Source organism: Aulostomus chinensis, chromosome 6 (genome assembly GCF_037954235.1).
Source record: "Aulostomus chinensis isolate RoL2024-O1b breed Wild chromosome 6, RoL_Achi_v1.0, whole genome shotgun sequence".
Lineage (NCBI taxonomy): Eukaryota > Metazoa > Chordata > Actinopteri > Syngnathiformes > Aulostomidae > Aulostomus > Aulostomus chinensis.
In genome coordinates, this window is record NC_141325.1 from 17810223 (window position 1) to 17825921 (window position 15699).

At 42.9% G+C, this 15699-nt stretch overlaps 1 long non-coding RNA gene across 1 annotated transcript; it reads right to left on the minus strand.

Moving 5' to 3' along the window:
* Window positions 1-4665: 4665 nt before the first annotated feature.
* LOC147260334 (uncharacterized) lies at window positions 4666-6709 on the minus strand. The gene is made up of 3 exons (XR_015116286.1): window positions 6394-6709; window positions 6234-6301; window positions 4666-4894 (listed from the first exon to the last, which is right to left on the minus strand). It is a non-coding gene; the product is annotated as an uncharacterized LOC147260334 (long non-coding RNA).
* Between the last annotated feature and the right edge of the window lie 8990 nt (window positions 6710-15699).

Consider the following 15699-nt stretch of genomic DNA (forward strand, 5'->3'; position numbering starts at 1 on the left):
TACAAACATTTGTGAAAGAATGGGTCGATCTCAGGAGCTCAGTGAATTCCAGCGTGGAACTGTGATAGGATGCCACCTGTGCAACAAATCCAGTCGTGAAATTTCCTCGCTCCTAAATTTTCCACAGTCAACTGTCGGCTGTATTATAAGGAAATGGAAGTGTTTGGGAACGACAGCAACTCAGCCACGAAGTGGTAGGCCACCTAAACTGACGGAGCGGGGTCAGCGGATGCTGAAGCGCATAGTGCGAAGAGGTCGCCAACTTTCTGCAGAGTCAATCACTACAGACCTCCAAACTTCATGTGGCCTTCAGATTAGCTCAACAACAGTGCGCAGAGAGCTTCATGGAATGGGTTTCCATGGTCGAGCAGCTGCATCCAAGCCATACATCACCAGGTGCAATGCAAAGTGTCGGATGCAGTGGTGTAAAGCACGCCGCCACTGGACTCTAGAGCAGTGGAGGCGCGTTCTCTGGAGTGACAAATCACGCTTCTCCATCTGGCAATCTGAAGAGTCTGGGTTTGGCGGTTGCCAGGAGAACGGTACTTGTCTGACTGCATTGTGCCAAGTGTAAAGTTTGATGGAGGGGGATGATGGTGTGGGGTTGTTTTTCAGGAGCTGGGCTTGGCCCCTTAGTTCCAGTGAAAGGAACTCTGAATGCTTCAGCATACCAAAACATTTTGGACTATTCCATGATCCCAACTTTGTGGGAACAGTTTGGAGCTGGCCCCTTCCTCTTCCAACATGACTGTGCACCAGTGCACAAAGGAATCTCCATAAAGACATGGATGGCAGAGTCTGGTGTGGATGAACTTGACTGGCCTGCACAGAGTCCTGACCTCAACCCGATAGAACACCTTTGGGATGAATTAGAGCGGAGACTGAGAGCCAGGCCTTCTCGGCCAACATCAGTGTGTAACCTCACAAATGCACTTCTGGAAGAATGGTCAAAAATCCCAAAAAAAAAAACACCTAAATCTTGTGGACAGCCTTCCCAGAAGAGTTGAAGCTGTTCTAGCTGCAAAGGGTGGACCCACGTCATATTGATTAGGAATGGGATGTCACTAAAGCTCATATGTGAGTCAAGGCAGGTGAGCGAATACTTTTGGCAAAAAAGTGTATTTTGGAGCTTCTCCGTTTAAATCAATGGGACAGAAAATTCAGAATACCTCAACTCAACTCAACTCAAACTTCATTTTTAGAGCGCATTTAAAACAACCAGGGGTGACCAAAGTGCTGTACAGAAATAAAAATGACTCATACAATATAGCAATTACAATAAATAAAGTAATACTGAAAATACATTCACACAATGCTATAAAATAGAATAAAATAAAACAGAATAAAATAAATTAAAATTAAATTAAAATTTTACCATAAGTCCATTTAAACTTGATTACAAGCCAGGGAGTAGAGGTGTGTCTTCAGGGAGGATTTAAAAACCTCAATCGATCCGGCAGAGCGGATGTGCCAGGGCAGGTTGTTCCAGAGCCTAGGGGCCACCGTCACAAAGGCTCTGTCACCTTTGGTTTTTACCTCAAGTTCATCACAGGGGCATAGAATCATAGTGAGTCAGTTGTAATATTTGTCACATGGACAGCTACATTTTAAGCCATACAGTACATTGAATTTGCTGAAAATATCACTTTAAGGCTATCCTGACTGCCTGGAGGATGACTTCCATTTACTGCTCAAGTTTTTTTTTTTTTTTCCTACAGCCTGGGCTTGGTCACATCTTCACATCTGCTGCATTATACTGAGGGACTCCAGACACAGGAGGGCTGCAGCTGCAGTGGGTGGTCAGGGGCCCATAGTCTAAGCTGCTTCATGAGGAGTTAACAATGGGACAGAAATGTCAAGACACAAGCAGTCACATTGGTGACTCCATGTTCTTAGCAGATAAGCCTGATTTTTTATTTCTAGATTGAGAACTGACCAGCATGTTGGGTGAGCATAATGAGCAGCTCCTGGAAAGCAGGAAACACAGCATAGATGGTCTGAGGGTGTGATGCTGAGCACCAAATGCCACCTGGCAGTTTCTGGAAGTCCATGTACATGCAAACATGCTCCAGTAAAGGACAACTGAAAGGAGAGATGAGGTACTCACATATCAGTGGTCCAGTGCGTGCTTGAGTTGAGTTGGGCCATCTGACCAGCAGTGGCATACAGTAGTATTCAGCATTGATTCTGTGTGGGAGGTATGGCGTGACCCACATTTTTTTTTTTCAAGTTTGGTGACTATGCATAATCTACAAATTAAAGAAATACTAAAAGTGTCTCATCACGAATGTGTTCACATCTGTACTGTTAAGGTACCTGTTTATATTTATGATTATATTATATTATTGATATACTCTGTAATTGTGCACATTAAAGTTACTTACACTTTGTGATCGCTAAGCAGCGTTGTATTCAAATTAGCACAGGTAGCCAGCAAAAGAATCAGTCATGGGTTAGCCTTATTCCAGCAATATGAACAAAATTACAATGTGCTAGTCAAATCAAAAGTTTTTGCAAAGCCAGCTGATAAACAAGTGAGGGGTCTGCTTATGAGCCAGTTGTCGCTCATCAAGAACAAAAACATCATCAAAACATTAAAACCTCACATGTTTAAGTAAACTACAAACATGCTGAAAAAAATCCCCTCTTCATAAAGATGATATCATTCAGATTTTATTTGAATTATCCTGAGGGAAGATTTGTAAATCTCTACTGTCAAAAATAGTAAATATTCATCATCATCACAATGAGATAAAAACATTGTACAGAGGTAAGGATTGTTTTGATTTTTGCTTTGGCTGTTGAACATTCGAACAATTTAAAATGCATGTCAGTAACCCACACGTAACACCATTTTTTTGCTTTTGTACAGTTTTTCTCTAGATAGGCTGAACCAGTGGATAGAGAATATGAGAATATTTCAGTTTCCTGTGAATTTAAAAGTGTGAAATGAGTTTCCTGTATTTGAAACATCGTAGAGATTAGCAAAATATTTTCTGAGTTGCAGTAGAAATATCAATCTATACCAAATGTTCGACTTGATACTATTGATCAACAATTAAAAGCTGATGATATGGGATGTTTTCATATTTCTTGAAGAAAACTATATAATATTCACTGTAACTGTACTGCTTTTGTGGGAAAAGTACCAGCAGATCGGTTGGCCCCTTGACCATTTCATTTGTCTGCAACATTGTGTCTGCTGGGAAGATCCTACAGGTGTTATACAGATAATTTGATGCTTAACCATTGAGGCAAAATACAGTGAAACTATTTACCAAAGGTGTATTAAGCTACATTTAAAGTATTGTGAATGTAGAATAAAGAATATCTTTGACACTGCTTTGTTTGGCTATGGACAGTCTTTCTAAGTGTGTTGATAAAGAGGTTGGGCAGTCCAAGGGACAAAGTTGATCTGGACATTATTTTCTGAGTCATTCTGGAAACACTTTTTAAAATAAGATGTAAACTGCCTCTTTCAGTGGACTTCATTAATGTTATGAGGGACAACGTTTACATTTACATGGGGATGCCTTGCCATTGTAGCTCAGTCAGTCACCATAATGGACATCTGCTCACTCTTGGTCTTGTTGCAAGAGGTACACCTGGAAAGCCCCAATCTAGGCTATTTTATTGTAGGATAACCTTACCCTAACCCAAGTTACAGTTTGGAGAGATTTTGTCACCATGGTTACTCAAATTGTCACCAAAAGTAACAGCACATCTGTCCTGATTGAGACACAATTTGTTGTATATATCAAAACTGGTATATTATTAATAGCTAGTTGCCATTTTTGTATCCTGTAGGTCCCCCTCCTTCTGTCTTTCTCTCTGCTTGTCTTCCTCCTTATGGCCTGTTCATCTCCGTCTGTCATTCTCTTCCTCCTTTCTCTCTCTTCATCTGGGTCCCACTCTTTCCTTCTCTATAGGCCTATCTGTCTTTGTCCATTGTTTCCATGGCTGCCCGGCTTTCCTGCTCATCTAAAAGCTGATGGCCATTCTCTCTGAGCATGGATCTGCTTGATATTTCTGCCTGTTAGAGGGAAGGTTTTCATTGCTGCTGTTGCCTGATGTTCTTGCTCATGGAGAATTGTTGGGTGTAAATTAATTGAAGGAGTGTAGTACTAGACCTGCTCTACTTGTTCAGTGTCAACAGATAAGTTTTGCTTTGATTTGGTGCTATATAAATAAAATTGACTTGACTTGATAAGATACTGATGATCCCACAAAAAAGAGGGAAAAATGCCAGGAGATAGGAAACATACAGGGAAACCCAGGTATAGGAGAGATGTGATTTCAAAATAAAACAGGAAATAACAAAATGGTTCATTACACAGGAGAAAGTGCATCAACACACTGAGAAGAAATAATGACTAATACTAAGCTCAACACTCCAGAATCCAAATTGAAAAAGGTCATCATCCAAGCATTTAACAGTACAGACATGACTGTGACAGTGTTTATGTGTGTAAAAATGGTGATTGATGAAGTGGCTAAATGAGAGGCTGACTGTCGGGCACAAACAAATTTTCAAGTACCTTCAGTATAAAAAAAGATCAAGGACTTTCCTCTGCCTTGAGTAGTCTTTTATTTAATTGTAAAGCACAAGTCATGGTCTTTTACACAGAGCACTTTTAATAATGACAGTGTTTTGTTTTTGGAGAGGGAAAATGGAAGACATGAGGGAAAAGAGTGACAATGAAAGAGCAGAAACGTGCAGGGAAAAAACAACAGAGAATCTCTTAGTTTTGGGAGCATTTCCGAATAAAAGTTAAGGGGAACATCGTGAGATGTATTCATTGGAAGTTCCAGCTAGTGTACCATAACTGGACGTCATCAATGCCGCAGCACCTCAACAGAAGACATCCATTCTTCCTTCCAGAGAGTGCACGACCTGAGATGAAGTAAAACAAACCAAGCAGAAATCAATGGGATCAATGTTAAAGTACATAACTAATATAGTTGCAGTTGATTATGACCAACATCATATGTATTGCTTGCGAATTACAATGGTGTCTAGTAATTATGCCCTTAATGCTAATGCTAAGTTCATTCAGGTTTTTTAAGCTGCAAAATGACTACTGTGCAATGAAGAAGATGACGAAATAAACATAATAATGTCAGCTAAGACGTTGTCAAATTTAGCATACTTATCAGCAGCCGGTCGCTTCTAGCAGACAATACAGTTAAGTGGAACAAGAACGTGTTTCACTCTCTCTTGGTTGGTGGATAAAATATCATAAGTTGTACTAGAGCCTACTTATTATGCACTCATTTTAGTTTGAAGGCAGTGACTTGGGTCAGCTGATGTAAATTTAGGTTTTATAAATGCACAGCCATGAGTCTACTGTACGATTATGACTTTTAGCTCTTGTAATATCAATTAACTAATTATTATTTCTCCTATTTTCAGTAAATCATCCCAGTCTACTTTGGACAAATTTGTGCACAAAACCCAATCATATACCCTTTAACAAGCAGCTGAGATGACCAACAGCATTTTAAACATGATTGTCATGACATCTGGCTGCTGAGTACAGTGGAGGATGGTGGCTTTAAAGCAACGATTTTCACTTTCCATCTCAATTACGGGCTACCATCAGGAACCCTGTTCAAAAAACAGATGGAGAAAAAGTATAAAGGCATCAAAGGCCAGATAAAACAAGCCCTGCAAGAGACTGACAGTGTTGCACTCACAAGTGATATTTGAAGCATGCCATTACCATGAAAAGAATTGAAACATGGTGTTCCACTGCATGACAATGATGCCTTTTGAGGAGAGACACACGGCTGCAAAGTGCAGGGTGGATTAAGCAAGTAACGGCCAAATTTGACATAGAAGAAGATAAAATCAAGGCTGTCGTCCACAGTAACAGTGCTAACGTCTTAGTAGCAGCACATTTTTCAAGAAAGGCACAGATTGGCAGTGGTTAGCACTGTCGCCTCACAACAAGACTGTTCTGGGTTCAAGCCCCGTTTTGGGTATGGGATCTTTCTGTGTGGAGTCTCCATGTTCTCCCTGTTCCTGTGTGGGTTCTCTCCAGGTACTCCAGCTTCCTCCCACAGTCCAAAGACATCAAGAGGGGACGAGGCTGATTGATACTCTAAACTGATTGTAAGTGTGACTGTGAGTGTGAATGGTTGTCTGTCTATATGTGTTGGCCCTGCAAGGAAGCGAGGGTGAACCCCACCTCTCTCCCGAAGGCTGCTGGGATAGGCTCTAACACTCAAACCTGAGCAGTAGAACCTGATAAGGGAGCTGAACCAGGTCCTTGAGCCCTCTGAATCACCAGTAGAGTTTCTGAGTGGAAAATGATACAAAACACTCTTTGCACTTCCACATCCACAAACTTAAGCAGATGAACATACAGAGTCAAGATCTTTAGACTGTACCTGTGAGGACATCTCAGTCAAATGCAACACAAGAGGTCATCCAGAGTTCCGCATCGTTCCTTGACTCAGACTCCACTCAACAGGGATGAATGACAAGATGAGGAGCAGCAGTTAAATGAAGATGTACAGCAGGAGGTAAGTTAATATTAATATTTTTTATTTTGGTAATTTTAGTGACTGTAATACAACCGTATTGCAAACTATAAATATACAAAAACAGAACACATTTTCATTCTTTCATTGTCACAACTAGGAGTTGATTTTGCTGAAAAAAACATGTAAAACTCATAAACCTCTGTCCACCACAAAGTTTAACTTATGCATGAATCTAAAAAAAATTGTGAAAGTCCCATTGGCTTTCAGCCGAAGGTTCTCATGGTGATTCGAACATCTGGTTTGGCCTACAAATTGCTCATGCTCACATGCGTTTGTAATAATACTGTATTCAATTTGACTCCTCATGCTTCATGGTGTAAATGATGACACAGGAAGATGTTGATGTTACAAATTAGCAATGTCTTAGTCCTTAAAAATAATGGTTTAATGTTTAATTACACATTCATTATTTTTGGAAGGCTCATAATTTTACACTTAAGAAATAGAGGAGGAAGAGAAAAAGCACTCCTGTCAATATTTTATGAGTGTAAATTACTGCAACTATTCCGGTGGAATTCTTTCTGTAACAAAAGACAGACGGCTTCTAGTGAAAAAGGCTTCTGGTGCAAATTAGTCTGAGGGCTTTCTTAACAGCAGTCACAAGTGGCATTTCAAGGATAAATGGTAACACATGGTTCTAACTTCGTGAAGTCGGTTACAGCTGTTTTAAGTTTGATGACATTTGCCGCAATAAGTGCTGCTGATTATCATATCATGCCCACAAAAAGTGTTAACTATTAACAATCCAATCTATCAAACTATACACACACACACACACACACACACACACACACACACACACACACACACACACACACAAAATGGGTTGTGCAAGTTCTCCCATTTAAAAAGATGAGAGAGGCCTGTAGTTTTCATCATAGGTACACTTCAACTATGAGAGACAGAATGGGGGTAAAGACTCCAGGAAGTCACATTGTAGGATTTTTAATGAATTAATTGGTAAATTCCTCGGTAAAATAAGTATTTGGTCACCTACAAACAAGCAAGATTTCTGGCTTTCACCGAACCTGTAACTTCTTCTTAAAGAGGCTCCTCTGTCCTCCACTCGTTACCTGTATCAATGGCACCTGTTTGAACTCGTTATCATTATAAAAGACACCTGTCCACAACCTCAAACAGTCCCACTCCCAACTCCACTATGGCCAAGACCAAAGAGCTGCCAAAGGACACCAGAAACAGAATTGTAGACCTGCACCAAGCTGGGAAGACTGAATCTGCAGTAGGTAAGCAGCTTGGTGTGAAGAAATCAACTGTGGGAGCAATTATTAGAAAATGGAAGCCATACAAGACCACTGATAATCTCCCTCGATCTGGGGCTCCACGCAAGATCTCACCCCATGAGGTCAACATGATCACAAGAACAGTGAGCAAAAATCCTAGAACACAGGGGGACCTAGTGAATGACCTGCAGAGAGCTGGGACCAGAGTAACAAAGACTACCATCAGTAACACACCACGCTGCCAGGGACTCAAATCCTGCAGAGCCAGATGTGTCCCCCTGCTTAAGCCAGTACATGTCCAGGCCTGTCTGAAGTTTGCTAGAGAGCATTTGGATGATCCAGAAGAGGATTGGGAGTGTCATATGGTCAGATGAAACCAAAATAGAACTTTTTGGTAAAAACTCAACTTGTTTGGAGAACGATCCAAAGAACACCATACCTACTGTGAAGCATGGGGGTGGAAACATCATGCTTTGGGGCTGTTTTTCTGCAAAGGGACCAGGACGACTGATCCGTGTGAAGGAAAGAATGAATGGGGCCATGAATCATTAGATTGAGTGAAAACCTCCTTCCATCAGCAAGGGCACTGAAGATGAAACGTGGCTGGGTCTATAAGCATGACAATGATCCCAAACACACTGCCAGAGTGGCTTTGTAAGAAGCATTTCAAGGTCCTGGAGTGGCCTAGCCAGTCTCCAGATCTCAACCCCATAGAAAAATCTTTAGAGGGAGTTGAAAGTCCGTGTTGCCCGGCAACAGCCCCAAAACATCACTGCTCTAGAGGAGATCTGCATGGACGAATGGGCCAAAATACCAGCAACATAACAGTGTATGTGAAGACTTACAGAAAATGTTTGACCTCTGTCATTGCCAACAAAGGGTATATAACAAAGTATTGAGATGAACTTTTGTTATTGACCAAATGATAGTTTTCCACCATAATTAACAAATTCTTTAAAAATCAAACTTTGATTTTTCTGGATTTCTTTTCTCTCATTTTGTCTCATAGTTGAGGTGTACCGATGATGAAAATTACAGGCCTCTCATAAGTGGGAGAACCTGCACAATTGGTGGCTGACTAAATACTTTTTTGCCCCACTGTGTGTGTGTATGTGTGTGTGTGTGTGTGTGTGTGTGTGTGTGTGTGTATATATATATATATATATATATATACACACACACTAAGACTAAGAAAGAAAATCTGTACATGTGTTCTACCAAGACGCTCGGATTAAAGATTTGGCTTTTCCCTCAATCATGCTAACTGCCGTTAAGCTGTAAATAAGGTGCCAGAATGCAAAGTGCATATGGAGAGGATTGAAAAGGTGAGCAGAGGAGCAAGAAGGTAGGTCTGCTTGACACTGAGCTCAACTGTAGTCCAAACAGTGCATCCTGTCCCTGACTCTTCTCAGCTAAAAGTTATCTCCTTCCAAATCTGGCGTGTGTTATACTGCAGCTGCTGTTGAACCTTGCCAGCTAATCCCAATGTGGTTAGTTCCTGCTCTTGCTGTCTGGGAAACTTGTTTTTTGTGAAACCGACTATTTTCACTCAGTGGGTCAAAAGGGCAGCACGTGGTGCAGTGGTTGGCATTGTCGCCTCACAGCAAGAAGGTTCGGGGTGCAAGCCTGGGATCTTTCTGTGTGGAGTCTGCATGCTCTCCCTGTACCTGCGTGGGTTCTCACTGGATACTGCAGCAACCTCCCATAGTCCGAAGACATCAAGAGGGGACGAGGCTAATGGACTCTATGCACTCAATACTTCCAGGTATTCGTGTTACGGCATTTCAGGGAGAAATGGTGTTATAAAGCATTCAGAGAGGTAAGGTTCATTTTAAGGTATTGTTTAGTGAACGCTGTTCTCTTTCTATTAATCCACTGGCTCTTTTCTGTGTGAGAGGATGTCTTCTAATTTTTTTTTATGTCTTTTTCCTTCTTAGATCATGCTCTGTGATTCAGCCTCTGTTGAGCTGATGTACAGTCAGTGCTCCTATGTTGCTGGTTCTGTTTTGTGTAGTCGCACAATGCCACTGTTGTTCCAAACTGCACACTATTCACAGGTGGACACGGCTGTTGTTCCACTTGTTCATAGCTGCACAGAATCTGAACAGCAATGGCACTAACCACGAACAATGGTAATTTAAATGAGCTAAAGTGTAGTTGTCTCTGATCTTCAGCTTTAAGTGATTCCACTCACAGCAAAGGGTTTTATCTAATTTAGGGTGTGAAACCAGGACTGTTCAACTCATCAAACCAAAGCATCATCAAACTGCTCAGACTGGAGTAAGGTAAACGAGCTAGGAATAATTACTTGTGTTGATAGCTTGCTTTGGTAACTGTTATGCATGTGACCTTTTTTACCCCTTAATTTTCTGTGTTGCCCCAACAATATTCTGAAGGAGTGGATTTTACAGAGGCATGGTGGGACCACTTCCGGATCCTGGCTTATTAAAAATAAATGAGGCATATGCGAGGTTCAGCATCGAGGAGAGGCCACTTGTGACCATGATGAACATGGGACCTGACAAGCCATTTGTGGAAAGTGCCTTTGGTCTGGTGCAGAAAGGAAGTGTTCTTTCGTACCAAAAGCCTGCGCTGACATCAAGATACAGCATCAGACACAACACACCGCCGACACCACAATTGCCACTGGGGGAGTATGGTATTTTGACATCTCTCTGTGGATTTGTGTTCAGAGGAGGAGCTTCTCCATCTCAAGAGCTTGTCCCTATCAACAGAGATGGCTCACAAGATTGAGGAGGCTACACGAGACCAAAGCTCCTGTGCTGAGTGGCATGAGCTCCGCAGACCCAGGGTGACTGCCTCTCGGTGTCGAGAGATGTGCCAAGTCAGAGGACAGAGCTCTGCAAACTCGCTTGCAGAGCGTGTAATCAAGGGCACAAGGCAGACTGCAGAGGTGGAGCCTGCAGTGGCAGCTAAATACAGCAGGCTGCAGAATGTCAACTACTCACCCTGTGGTCTGACCATTCACCCCTCTACACCCTGGCTAGCTGCCTGTCCTGATGGCATTGTTTTTGACCCTGCTGAATATCCCAGATTTGGCCTTGTTGAATGCAAATGCCCAAATGTGTCCATGTTGCAATTATGCGGCTCACTGTTGACTGATGGACATTGACCTGATGTGCAAGGTCTCTCTCTTTCAAACCAGCTGAAAGGAAGGTGAGGAAGAGAAAAAAACTCAACAGGCTGGAGCATTTGTCTTGTGGACAGGGGTACAGGTTTCTCCACCTCCTTGTTTCTCCTGGCAGCTGTTTTTGCTTGTGACACCCAGACCATTTTGTGAAGTGAGGGCTCTATCAGGGACCAAAACCCCATCAGGCGATCATTGTTTGAAAATCGGGTGTAAAATAAGATGTCGACATCAGAGCCGGCAAACCGCTGGAGCCCAAACTCTCTCTGGATCCGCAGCTCCTCTCTTTCCCGAGCTCCTCGATTTCTATAGACATGTCCTCCGCAGCAGATAAAGACATGTCCAGTGCAGCTGGCTCGGGTTTTGAGCAGTAATCATGGTCCATCGTGATATCGGCATTATGCTCTTGTTGGTTGCCGGGGTCTTCCACACTCGGCCGCTCGGCTCTCTCCACACACTACGACGCTGTGTTTTGATGGAGTATTCGTTCCACTCAAAAAGTGTCGGTACAGCACCTTTTACAAGCCTTCTTTTACCACCTGGTCTAGCTGGCTCAATCAGACTTTCAAACACAAAGTGTCTGCTACAAACCTTTGTGTGAGAGGTAATCGTGCAATTTTCCCGCTGAATCTTAACGAGCCATTGGCTCCTCAGAGCAGGATTGGACAGAAAGCCATGAAAGCTGAGCACACTATTAAATTTAGAAGATGCCGTACAAAGTGGTACACAGCAGTGTTCGGAGTATGTACTCTCCAATCTTTGGAAATGTGCTGCCCTGAAAACTTTCTTCCTAACACTCACGTTTAGTCGATCGAGAATGGTGTCAAAGGCTGTGAGAAGCTAGCGAAAATGAATGAGCGGTATTATGTTAAACCATAATGTCACTGAGCTTAGTGCATACGGTCTATTGAATACTCTAAATTGACCGTAGGCGTTGCTCTGAGTGTGAATGGATGTCTCTCAATATGTGTTGGCCCTGCAATGGTGAACCCCGCCTCTCGTCTGAAGGCTGCTGGGAAAGGCTCCAGTCCCCCCGCGACCCTTGACAGGATAAGCAGTAGAAAATGGATGGATGGATGGGTCACATTAATGCCCGATATTAGGATTAATTGCTCAGTGCAGCCCTAAATACATAAAGAGGAAGTTATGTGACATGACAAAACCTCACTGACTCACTGGTCAAGAAGGCGCCATTAAAAGCCACTGTGACACATAAGGTCACAGAAGGTGATCAAACCAAATGAAAATGTTCTGCCAAGCCTGAGCTCATCCCACAAAAGGAGAAACATAAACCAGTAAGCGCTATTGATTTCCTTCGACATTTCCATACAGTAACATTTAGGTCTTTGTTTGTCTTTAGTGGTACAGCAGATACACCACTATACAGGATAGATCAGGCATGCTACTGTGCATTGCATTTCTCTTTTCCATGACATTAAAGTTATTCACAATTATTCATGTGTAGTTCTTAAAATGTCTTTAAACAGTGTTAAACTTGGAGATTTTAGCAGTGTTTCCAACTGAGCCAATTTGTCGCTATATTTAGTGAGTTTTCAGACCCCCTCTAGCGACTAATTTTCAAAAAAGCGACAAGCAACAAATTTTTCGACTTTTTGTGGTGTCATTGGAGACTCTGACGTTAAAGCACGTATCACCTACTCTTCTCAATGAGCCTCCATTCAGACTACAAATGAATCGCACATGAGCAAAGCCGCCGCTGGTTGACTTTCATTTTTTGAAATGTTAATGTCAACAATGTTATTTTTGAAAATATAGACGGGGGAAAGCATCAGTTTTTGTAAATACCTGCCTATGTGTAAATGTGGCTTCACTCACTGCTCACAATCATGAGGGTTGAATAATAGGAACATTCAAAAAAATGTGTTTCCTTATACATCCTTGAAGCAGCCACCTTTACTTTTCACTTACGCTTCTGCTAAATGTTGGTTTTGGTGATGAGTATTTGTAAAGTTTTTGACCTGAATTAGATTTCTGAACGAATTTCTCTTTGAATTGAACCAGACTGAAGCGCCAGCTGGAGGAAGCAAAGACACCTTCTTTTCTTGTGGAAAAAAGACTCGTGACAAGGCCTTTCACAAAGAGATGAAAAATATTAATCACAGGTTCAAAGAAAGACACATCAGCAGCAAGGAGGCAGTTATGGCCTAGAAGCAACTGATGGAATGGAAACAGAAACCTTCATAACTCCAGATAAGAGAGTACCAATCAGTCAACAATTAGTTTTAAGTGTCCAAAAACAAGAAATATTAGACAAAGAATTTCGGTTCTCCAACACCATTTCAAAGCCATTGATTTGTTTGGAAATTGTGCTCTTTGTGGCTCTTTCTTGTAGTCACCTGAGCTGATTCAGAAATACGCTCAGGAAAGGACCAGGAGGAAAATGAACTTAAAGAGCTCTTTTCCCAGCCAACATATATATGTGGGCCCCATATGGGTTATCAATGGGCTTCATGGGTATCAAATGGGCATGGACTTGAACAGGGCAAATTTTCTGGGCCTTATATGGTTTCAGTAACATCGGTCCCATATAGGAAGCCCATGTGGGCGGACACTATGGGCCCCATAAGGGATATAAGTGGGCAGAGTGGAAATGGGGCGGAACTGGGTAACAGGATCTCGGACCAACATTGTTTCAGTTACACGGGCCCCATATGGGAAGCCCATAGCAGCCAGTGGATCAAGAAATGCAGGCAGTGGGCCAAGATGTGCAGGATGTGAAACTAGCTGAATGGGCAGCTAACCGTCAGGTGTCTCATTCCGCACTGTCAGAGTTACTAGCAATACCCTTGGAGCTAGGTCTGGATGTACCCAGGGATCCCAGAACTCTCCTCGGTACAGTGACAGATTGTGAGGTCAGAGAGATGGGACGGGGAAGTTACTACCACTTTGGGCTTGCAAATACAATACTGTCTGAGCAGAAAATTATAAATGAGCATGAACTGATAACAGACGCATTGACTCTTCATGTGAATGTTGATTGTTTGCCTCTTTCAAGGAGCACTAATATGCAGCTCTGGCCTATTTTGGGTCAAATAGTTGAATTACCAAAAGTTGCACTTCCAGATGCTTTTATTTGTGACACCCCAGCAAGAGCTTTTTTAAAATGTATCAAAGGTCATGGTGGCTATAGTTCTTGTGAGCGTTGCACACAGCATGGCATTTATGTTGACGGTATTATTGTGTTTCCAGATATGGATTCCAGGTTGAGGACAGACACTCAGTTTGAACAAATGTCTGATGAAGACCACCATCACTCTAAATCCCCTCTCCATGGGCTAGGCATTGGTATGGTTTCTACTTTTCCTCTAGACTACATGCATTTAGTTTGCTTGGGGATTGTGCGTAAACTGATTGCTCTGTGGTTTAAGGGGCCATTGCAATGTCGGGTTCCATCTTCTGTCCTTTCCGCCATCTCTGATCACTTGAAACTGAGTAGACAAAACTTACTCTGGAGTTTCTCCAGAAAGGCAAGATCTTTGTCCGAATATGGCCAGTGGAAGGCTACAGAATTCAGGCAGTTCTTATTATACAACAGGGCCAGTTGGGCTTTTTCAAAGATTGCCCAATCAACATTACAGAAACTTCCTGGTTTTGTCATGTGCTATGAGAATACTTCTATCTCCTCTGTGTAGAGAGTTCTGTGGTTTTACCAACTTTGCTAAGATATATGGGACTAGATTTCTGGTTAACAGTACCCACAGTCTCATACATTTAGCAGATGATGCTGAGAAATATGGCCCTCTGGATTCAGTTGTATGTTTTCCTTTTGAGAATTATTTAGGACAGTTGAAAAATATGGTGAGAAGACCACAGGGTCCTGTGCAACAAATTGTCAGACGTGTCTATGATAGGCAACTTTTTCCTCACGTCAAAAGACAGGCCTGAAAATGTTGAACTGAAACAGCCGCATGCATCTGGACCACTGCCAACAGATGTTTCCATGCACCAGGGTGTTCAATACAAGACGTATAAACTCAAAGACACAATAATCTCAAACTCCAGTGGTTCCAATTGTTTTGAACTGGGGGGCAAAGTTGCAATTGTGAGGGACATTGTGCATTCCACTGCAGAAACACATGTAGTGTGTGAACTTTTTGAGACAGGGGCATGTTTTTTCTACTACCCCATTGATTCGACATGTCTTGGAATTTGTTTACTATCTAAACTTTCTGGTCAGCTTGCCAGTGCTCCACTAACAGACTGCACAAAGGTCAGGAGGGAGGGAGGTAGAGGTGGATTGCTTGGTACCTGGGACTTGCTGGCCTGGGACCCTGCCGCTCCCCCGGGGGGTCGCACCCACATTTGGGAGGGGTTTGCTAACCTTGGCCGGTCCTTGAACGGCTGGGCCCTGGTGCGATGTCCTGGACTGCCGCCACTCCCGGACAATGGGAGGATGCTTGGGGACGTCTGAAGGATGGGGGCTGACCTCCTTGATGCTGATCAAACTGGGGGCCCTGACCATGGGCTTCAGGCTGGGGGTTCCGCTGTGCACCGGGGGCCTGGGCCCTCCCTGCCCTCGTACTGCGCGGTGGTGGACCCTCTGCCTGGATCTCCGGACAGTGCCCCTTGGTGCTCCAATCTGACCCCTGGACCAGGTGGGCTAGACTCCCTGTCGGCTGGTTGCAGTGGTGACGGGGTGGTCAGCGGGGCCAGTCTGGAAGTTGGCCCCTTGCAGGTCTGGCCCATTCCTCAGCGCCTCTCTGTCCCATCACATCACATCACATCTTATGTGACACTAGG